The sequence below is a fragment of the Eurytemora carolleeae genome, unplaced genomic scaffold (genome assembly GCF_000591075.1).
Source record: "Eurytemora carolleeae unplaced genomic scaffold, Eaff_2.0 scaffold148, whole genome shotgun sequence".
NCBI lineage: Eukaryota > Metazoa > Arthropoda > Copepoda > Calanoida > Temoridae > Eurytemora > Eurytemora carolleeae.
In genome coordinates this window covers 103,919-113,621 of record NW_019396061.1, presented here as the reverse complement: position 1 = coordinate 113,621, position 9,703 = coordinate 103,919, and positions in this window count along the sequence as shown.

Genomic DNA, 9,703 nt, shown 5'->3' with positions numbered 1-9,703 from the left:
ACGGACGTATACAGAGCCTTGAGTATTGGCTAGAGATAGAGAGCCTTGAGTTTTGGCAAGAGATATAGTTTAAGAGGATCTCATTAGACTTTGAGTAGAGTGATCGTTAGAGTAGTAGCATCTAGATTTGTTACAATAATAATAATAATAATAACAATACAAAAAACTATAATCACTTAGCCATGTTTGAATAAACATAGCTCTAAGAAATTATTTTCTATGTAAATTAACTTAGTAGAGAGGGTGTTATAAAATTCATTCACAATCATTTTTATCTTAAATATATATTTGTTGATTACAATTTGAATTAAAATAATATTTGTAAGTTTTCTAAGTGCAGTTTTCATTCCATGAGCTTAAATAAATATCTTACGTGGTTTAAAGGCTAACTTTTATTGTAAATTCTGATGTAATGGAATATATTGTAGGTTAGAGACTCCTAGCGGTTAAATTTCTAACTAATCATGAGGCACACCAAACTAACCGGCGTGCCAGACGTTCGGGTTTCTTCTATTTGAAGTCATATGCATTCTGGTCTATAATTAAACAATCTTTAAACTTATGGATTTGTTTGTTTTATAATTTTCATTCAAAAAGTATATGCCAGCAAAAAAGTATATAAGAAAAAAAGGCAACAAAATTATGTTTAATAGGTCAAATTGTGATTGAAAGTCACAGCTTTCTGGAATATTGACAGAACCGTTAAATCCACGTGGAGGAGATATCCGACTCAAGAGCTAGTTCAAACTATGACACTAAAATAATCATCCAATTTTAAACCAGAATATTAAACAAATAAGAAAATTGGAATGTTAGCATATTTACTTTTTAAAGATATTTCTAATTGATAGGACATGCAGTCATGGTCACATGTAAATATAAAAATTCGTGTAAAAATAGAAATAATATATTCCTGTAAATTTTCCTTAGATTTGTCAAAATTAGTCCAGAAAAATAAGAATCAGATGTACTGGTGAAATCCGCGTGGTGTTTAAGTGATGAATGAGTGTTTAAGTGATGAATGGCTCGCACTCAATACTTGAATTTCATCATATAGAGCAATAATACTTTTTGTTAGAGGAGCTAGAAATATTATTACTGGAAGGTTAATAACAGTGGCGTAGTGGGGGGGGGGGTACGACACATGTTATTATATCAATTTTTCAAAGCCTATCAACTATATAAGTCTTATCTCGGTAGCTTTAGTAATAAACAAGTTATTAACCATTTCTGATTTTTTTTAAACACCAACACGCCGTTTTACCATTCTCCACCCTACCTGTCGCATCAAAAGAAATTTTTTTGCAAAATTTGTTCACAGCTATGATGTTGAAAAAGTGAAGAAGTTTTAGCGTTATAATGTAAGCCATTTTTAAAAGAAACCACAGGGGGGTAAACCCCCCCCTCCCTCCCAATCTTGATAAGGTTTATATAGATTTTAAACTTTAATTTATTTTTCTTAATACGGGTTTTAAGGGGGGTGCACATCAACCGTTAGGGGGTTGCCAAAAGTCCCCGCCCCCAAGCTAAACCTCCACTACGCCCCTGTAATTAATAATGTAAGATTCTAAATAATATTCCAGTATCTAAATCTTATTATTGTAAAAAGTATGCTTATTCCTAAAAGCATGACGAAGAAGAATCTTCTGTTTCTTTATTTATGTGAAAAAATTATATTGCGAAGGAATCTATCCGTTACTTATTATTTCCAATATACAAAATCCTTTCTTTTCTGTTTTCTTATCAAAAGTTTACTATTTTAATCCCTTTAAACCTTTCCTAATCATATATCTCTAACGTTTTCTATATCTCTCTTTATCCCTTTATCTTTCTATCTCTCTTTATCCCTTTATCTTTCTATCTCTCTTTATCCCTTTATCTTTCTATCTCTCTTTATCCCTTTATTTTTCTATCTCTCTCTATCCCTTTATCTATCTCTCTATCTCTCTATCTTTCCATCTCTCTGTCTCTCTGTCCTACATCTCAATATTTCTCTATATCTCTATATCCCTATCTCTCCAACTCTCTATCTTTCTATACCTCCATTTATCTATTTATCTATGTTTCTAATCCTCTATTTATCTATCTGTCTATCTATTTATCTCTTGCTGAGATATAGACAACTTTAACACTTAGTCATCAAATTTTTAGACAGCCCCAACTTTGAAGTGTAGACTTAGATATAAACATTTTAAAAATGCAACGGGCTTATTTTTAGCTTTAGCTTAAAAGTTGTAATTGGCAAAAAAACTGCTTGATTTTTGTATGAGTGTGAACATCTAGGTTTTCAGTGCCATCTATATCTCTATGATTTTTTAAGTAAAGAAACTTTTGTAAATGATGAAAATCTCGAAAGAGGATTATAAAATCCGCAAATAAGTAGTGTCGTATTCTGGAACAAGAGAATACCTCCTTTTAAGACACTCGTTATTCATTATGTATTTATATCTATAGAGGCAATAAATGTACAAAGTGATGATCACGTCGGATTTTATAATCCTCTTTCGGGGATTCTCATTATTCTTTTTACAAATATAACTTAAAATATGTAGTNGTGGGAAGTCAAAGTTTCATATTTTAGAAATTGTGAAATGCAGGCCCGTAGGGGGCGGGAGCAAACTTTATGAGAAAAAAATAAGAAAAATGAAAAATGAAAAGAAGGAAACAAAAAAAGAAAGGTAGAAGGAAAAAGGGGGAAAAATTGGCCTAAAATCTAACTTTTGTTACCAACATTATTTGGGATTATTTTTTCTTCAAATTAAAGTAAAATTATGTGCTTTCTGAAATATTTTATTTGGGAGTTTGAAATATTTTATTTGGGAATTTGGAAATCTTGTCTTGTGAAATGAAAGGGTTTATAATATTTATTTTTTGTATTTGAATAAGCTTATCCTTTTCCCTTCTTTTATTAGATTAATGATAAGTTAATGAACCATCGTACAGAAAAAAACTGCGAAGAAACATGGAGACAAATTTAAATTATATACAAATATGGTCAGGAAGAAGAGAAGCTGTGTGAACATATCCTCAATATTGCAGGAGAGATTTTTTTCGAATTTTAGTTTTGAGAAAACTGATGATTTTCATGCTTGAACTTTTTTGATCTTTACAGGCATTTTCTTAATTTACTTTCCCTGTATTAAGAATAAGTATTCGTGATTCGAAATTTCAGTATTACATTTATTTATAGTTTAACTCAAATCTTTACTTTTTATACCTCCAGTTTTTTGTTTTTATGCAAATATCTTCTCAATTATTCAATAGCAATTAAGGGAAGGAAAACAGGAAAAATATTTATCTTAATAAACTATAATGTGTGATAAGTTAAAAATCTAGTTTTTTAGTCTACATTCATTAATTTTACCCTTGTTGAGTTTTCAGGTCAAAAAAAATTTTCGCATTCGGCGGGCCTCTTACCTCAGGGGATATTAGTTTCAAAACTAACACTTGGCCCATTTCTAACAAAAAGTGTTAGAAATGGGCCAAATCTACACAATTATCTTTTTCAAGAGTAAATATCTTCAAATCCAAGACAAGCAGAACAAACTACACCATTTATTTATATAAAATGGCTAAAACTGTATATTGTAACAATAAATGTCAATTTCAAGCTAATAATAAGGTGTGAGAATTAGTTTTTGATGATTCTTGATTTCATTTTTGAATAAATCCTTATTTTGAAACAATTACCGGATTTCAGCTCATGTCGCATTTTCGGAACTTATCCAGGTTTTGAGACAATTACCGGAATTCATATTAATGTCAATTTTTACTATTAATAGCATTTGTTCTTACAATATAGATTTAAGTAGAAAGGCGAGAAAACGGGTTGTATAAAATACATGAAAATAAATCATCGATATTCTCTAATTTAATAGATAAAATGTGGAAACTTAGATTCTAGAAATAATTCAGAAGTTAATTTAGTCTTCATAAGATAATTTTTATGAAAGTGAGTTTTGTTTTGAATTGTGGATTATACTCAAAAACGGGAAAGTGGGTTTTGTCTCGAAAGCGCGACAATGTTTCAAATTCAGGATATATTCGAAAATGGAAAACCTGACATTGTCTCGAAAACGGTCGAGAGATTTAATATAAAACTCCTATTATAATTTTGATTTAAAAAAGTTTAAAGTTGGGAATTGTTGTACTCGTCATGTTTAATAAAATGTTGGTTATAGTTTTTCTTATCGACTTCTACTCAGGATATGGGCCGGGATCCCAAAAACCCAGTCTTTCAATTTGAGCCCATTTCTAACACTAAGTGTTAGAAAAGGGCCAAGTGCTAGTTTTGGAACTAATGTCCCCTGTACCTATCTATCCTTGCTATCTTTACTTTTGTGCCCACCCCCTTTAGAAATTCCTAGCTACGGGCCTGGTGGTAAGGCGTGTGAGTACATATTTAAGGTTTCATCACATTATCCGGGTTCAACGCTTGATACACGCTACACCCGAACCAAGCTTCCAAATACAGATATTCAGAGTTTTCATCACATTGTGAAATACTGGGCCTAAATACACAATGCAAGTCAGGCAGTTGAGTTGATAGGGAAGGCGGATATGCACTTTACGCCTATAATCAACAAACAATCGCTTATTTGGTAGTCGTTCAAAAGTGTTGCCAAATAAGCGATTTTTTGTTGAATATAAGCGATTTGTGTCGCTTGATTAGGAGCCATTCAACCTTTGTTCCAAATATGCGGGTTTTTTATTTCTTAATTTAGAGTATATACTAGCTCTAATTATATTTTTAAGAATGGATTTAAAAAAACGATTTCTTTTAGGCTCCCGGGCCATCATCAGTCAAAAATTAAATAAGTTTTAGTTTATATTTTCTTTCATGAGAAGAAATGGAAAGGCACCCCCACCCCTACACCCTAATTGTGTGACGGTTATGACATAAATAATATAAAATACCTTTAAAGATATTTCAATGCCCGGGAAATGCCAGAGGGGGGATATTTTCGACACACTTTACGTGCATTATTTCTAGTGCAAGCAAATTCGTGTTATCGCGTAATAACCCTGAGGCAGAAGCCAAAGGAGTTCCGAGGCAGCGTTGAATTACAAGACAGAGAGATAGAGCATGCGCGTAACTCCTTTGGGCCTCTGCCTCAAGGTTATTCTGAACGAAAAACCCCCGAATCTTGAAAAGACGACATCTGGTGTTCTGTATGTATTGTTATTAATCTATGGTTATGACAGTTTAAAAACATCTCCTGGTAACATTAAATATGCAGAATGCAGATGCATTGAAAAAAAGTAATTATTATGAAATCTTCTCAGACTTGACCTCATTTTACCAAGACTAAGGACTTTTTTCTTGTTTTTTTTTCTTCGGATATATTTTCTTTAGGATTTTAATTTCTGTGATCTTATTTCCTGTGGTTTTATTGGTAGGCCCCATTATTTTAGGAAAAAAGTCCCAGGAATCTTAAAACTCAGGACTTTATTTCCAGTGATATTTTGTCCTAGGACTTTAGAAAACTGGGACTTTTTTACCAAAGTTTTTATTTTCAGGGTTTTTATTTCCTGTGACTTTCCTACATAGATTCCTAATAAACTCTTTATATAAAACTGTTTTGAATTTTCATAAAATCGAACCCCAAACCCTATTTTTCAGGAGGGGATTCCAAATTTTCCGCGTAAATTTAAATATGAACGGCCCCCCATAAGCCACCACTCTGGTGTATTAAGTAGTCTCCAATTATTAAAGAAAACTTCATTCTTAATTCTTAATTCTCTTTTTTGAAAAATTTAACAAAATTTAGCTTTTAGAAAAGGAAAGTATAAAAAAGTAAAAATAAATAACTAGACGAGACTTCAATTTGTTTATGTTAAAAATTAGGTCTCAAAATAATGTCCCAATATTGATATAAAATATAGCACTGATATCAAACATAAACTATAAACATCGAAATATTTATAAATGATAATTATTGCAATTAGTAAAAAAAGTTTTTATGATTCCCAATAAAGTTATTGACTGCAATCAAAGCTGCAATGCAAGTTATCAAATTTAGATCAAAGGAAAACATGTATTTTTCATGTCTCGTTATTCTTAAAATTAATTTTATCTTTCTTTCTTATTTAAAAAACTTTTTTCAGGTTTCCAACGATTTATTTCNCCGCCCCCCCAACAAACAGAACAACATAGTAACTAGATATTTCAGGATTCTAAATACTACATTTTTAGATTTAACTGCTCTTGAACCCGTTACCGATACAAAGGAGACAAGGAAGAAAGAAGATGATAGGGACTATAGTCACAATCTGGAAGAAAGAAGAAGACGGGACTATAGTCCCAATCTAGAAGAAAGAAGAAGACAGGGACTATAGTCACAATCTAGAAGAAAGAAGAAGATAGGGACTAAAGTCACAATCTGGAAGAAAGAAGAAGACGGGACTATAGTCACAATCTGGAAGAAAGAAGAAGATATGAACTATAGTCCCAATCTAGAAGAAAGAAGAAGATAGGGACTAAAGTCACAACCTGGAATAAAGAAGAAGATATGAACTATAGTCACAATCTGGAAGAAAGAAGAAGATATGAACTATAGTCACAATCTAGAAGAAAGAAGAAGATATGAACTATGGTCCCAATCTAGAAGAAAGAAGAAGGTAGGGACTAAAGTCACAACCTGGAAGAAAGAAGAAGACGGGACTATAGTCCCAATCTAGAAGAAAGAAGAAGATAGGGACTAAAGTCACAACCTGGAAGAAAGAAGAAGATAGGGACTATAGTCACAACCTGGAAGAAAGAAGAAGATATGAACTATAGTCCCAATCTGGAAGAAAGAAGAAGATTGGGACTATAGTCCCAATCTGGAAGAAAGAAGAAGATAGGGACTAAAGTCACAACCTGGAAGAAAGAAGAATATATGGGACTATAGCCCCAATCTAGAAGAAAGAAGAAGATATGGGACTATAGTCCCAATCTAGAAGAAAGAAGAAGATAGAGACTATAGTCATAACCTGGAAGAAAGAAGAAGATATGGGACTATAGTCTCAATCTAGAAGAACGAAGAAGACGGGACCATAGTCACAATCTAGAAGAAAGAAGAAGATAGGGACTATAGTCCCAATCTGGAAGAAAGAAGAAGACGGGACTATAGTCACAATCTGGAAGAAAGAAGAAGACGGGAATATAGTCCCAATCTGGAAGAAAGAAGAAGACGGGACTATAGTCACAATCTGGAAGAAAGAAGAAGACGGGACTATAGTCACAATCTGGAAGAAAGAAGAAGACGGGACTATAGCCCCAATCTGGAAGAAAGAAGAAGATATGAACTACGGTCCCAATCTAGAAAAAAGAAGAAGACGGTACTAAAGTACTGATCAGTATCTGGATCAGTATCTGGATCAGTATCTGTATCAGAATCTGTATCAGTATCTGTATCAGTATCTGTATCAGTGTCTGTATCAGTATCTGTATCAGTATCTGGATCAATATCTGGATCAGTATCTGAGATCAGTATCTGGATCAGTATCTGGATCAGTATCTGGATCAGTATCTGGATCAGTATCTGGATCAGATTGGTGCGTGACAAGTTTAAAGAAAGAGAGGAAACCCTAGAAATCAATAATTTACCATCGATTGGTTTTACGTTTTCAGGGTTAGGATGGGCGACATATTCTAGTTAACACTGGTTTTCAGGTTCCATATTCTAGTTTGGGTTGACAGCATTAAACTCTTAAGTATCTTAATAAGTAAGTCAAGGGGCAGATGGGAATTGATCGAGTCTGCATAGCTTTTCATTTCAATCTGTAATTCAGTCGGAGAACAGAATATAAAAGTTACATCTTTACTCTTTCTTTAATTCTGTCACTTGAAGTATTATCTTCAGTCTCTTTAAGGTTTGGTTTATTCCAGTTACTAACAATACTAGATGTATTAGAACTGATCAAATTAAGAAGATTTGCAATGGGAATCGAGAGATCTTTTCAATAAATTGTCGATCTAGGTGGAGCGGGAGCTTCAGGACCCGAGAAAAAAGGGTAATTGAACCGTACTTATTTCTATTCGATATTCATAGAAAGAGCGGATTTATGCAACTTAAGAAAAAGTAGAACTTGTTAGAATTAAACACTTTTCCGGATAGTAACACATAGAAATCTTCCTCCTTGTTACTTAAATAAAGGTTTAAAGGGTATTGTTTTGAATCGGACATGTCACGCTGAGTCACTAAAAATTTTGTCTCCAGTCCCTTTAATTACAGGTAAATAAAATAATTAGTCTCCAGTCCCTTTATACAGGTAAATAAAATAATTAGTCTCCAATCCCTTTAATTACAGGTAAATAAAATAATTAGTCTCCAGTCCCTTTATACAGGCAAATAAAATAATTAGTCTCCAGCCCCTTTAATTAGAGGTAAATAAAATAATTAGTCTCCAGTCCCTTTATACAGGTAAAAAAATAATTAGTCTCCAGTCCCTTTAATTACAGGTAAATAATAATTATTAGTCTCCAATAATAAGTTTACTCTGACCCTTTAGCGGTTTCTTTTATACACAATTTTATTTTATCACATTGTAAACTTTTTTTTGTAATCTTACAATGCAAATTTCAAATATTAGAAAATGCCGCCTACTGTTTACAAAACAGTAACCTTACTTAGTGCCTATCCTAAACTACAATTTATATACTAATTCAATCCAAAAGGAATTGAGTCTTCGTTACAAACTTAAATTTTCTAATCCCTAGATCTTTGCAACCATATATTTCAAACTTGATTTCAAATTTGATCCAACAGAACTCAAAGTTTGTCACATTGGGTTGCGAAGATCAGAGTTTAGAGAAAATAGTTTGTGATAAAGACCTAATTCCTTTATGCAGTTTGGAAATTCAACCTCTCCTGATTTTTTATTTCTTTAAATTGCGTTTATTGCGTAAATGTATAATAAATAGTTATCTCTGATTTCTCATTATATAAAATTAAATTAAATTTTTGTGTTTTACATAAACGCGGCTTCATTTGTATTATTTTAAAAAGATAAGCAGCGGCAGATACAAGAATTTATTGGGAGGGAGTATTCATAAAAATGGAAATATTTTGTCTACGTACTTAACATGTGGAAGATCAGATTTGAGGTGCATCTTGTATGGAGAATAAAAGCTATTCTTGGCTTGAAAGAGGACAGCAACTATCTACCATGAAAAGTACATATTTTTTCTTAAAAAATGCCAAAATTGTATTATCTCATGACAATTATTTTATAAGTTTAAAAATTTTGTATGCCCATTTCATGACCCCCCCCCCCATTTTCGGGGGTTCGGAGGGGGCATAGCACATTCAAAATTGTATTATCTCATGACAATTATTTTCTAAATTTAAAAGTTTTGTATGCCAATTTCATGATCCCCCCCCATTTTCGGGGGTTGGGGGGGGGCATAGCACATTCAAAAAAGGGGAGGATTTGTCTCGATGTTTTCCCCTGTGTCAGTTCATAAAGATAAGAAATTGTTTAGATAAATGCAAGCGCTCATGCATGACGTAGTTTATTATATTTTGTTTGGTAATTGCGAAACAGTTGTTAGGAATATAATGTAAATAACAAAAAACTAAAAAAATTTAAATGTAGAAAAATATCGAATACAAAAAAGTAGAAAGTGTATTTTGTATATGCTTCCTCATTTCTAATATTCAATGGGGGTTCCCGGCTTTGTCTCCGTTCAGAGCTGAATACCCTGGGAGGATTTTGG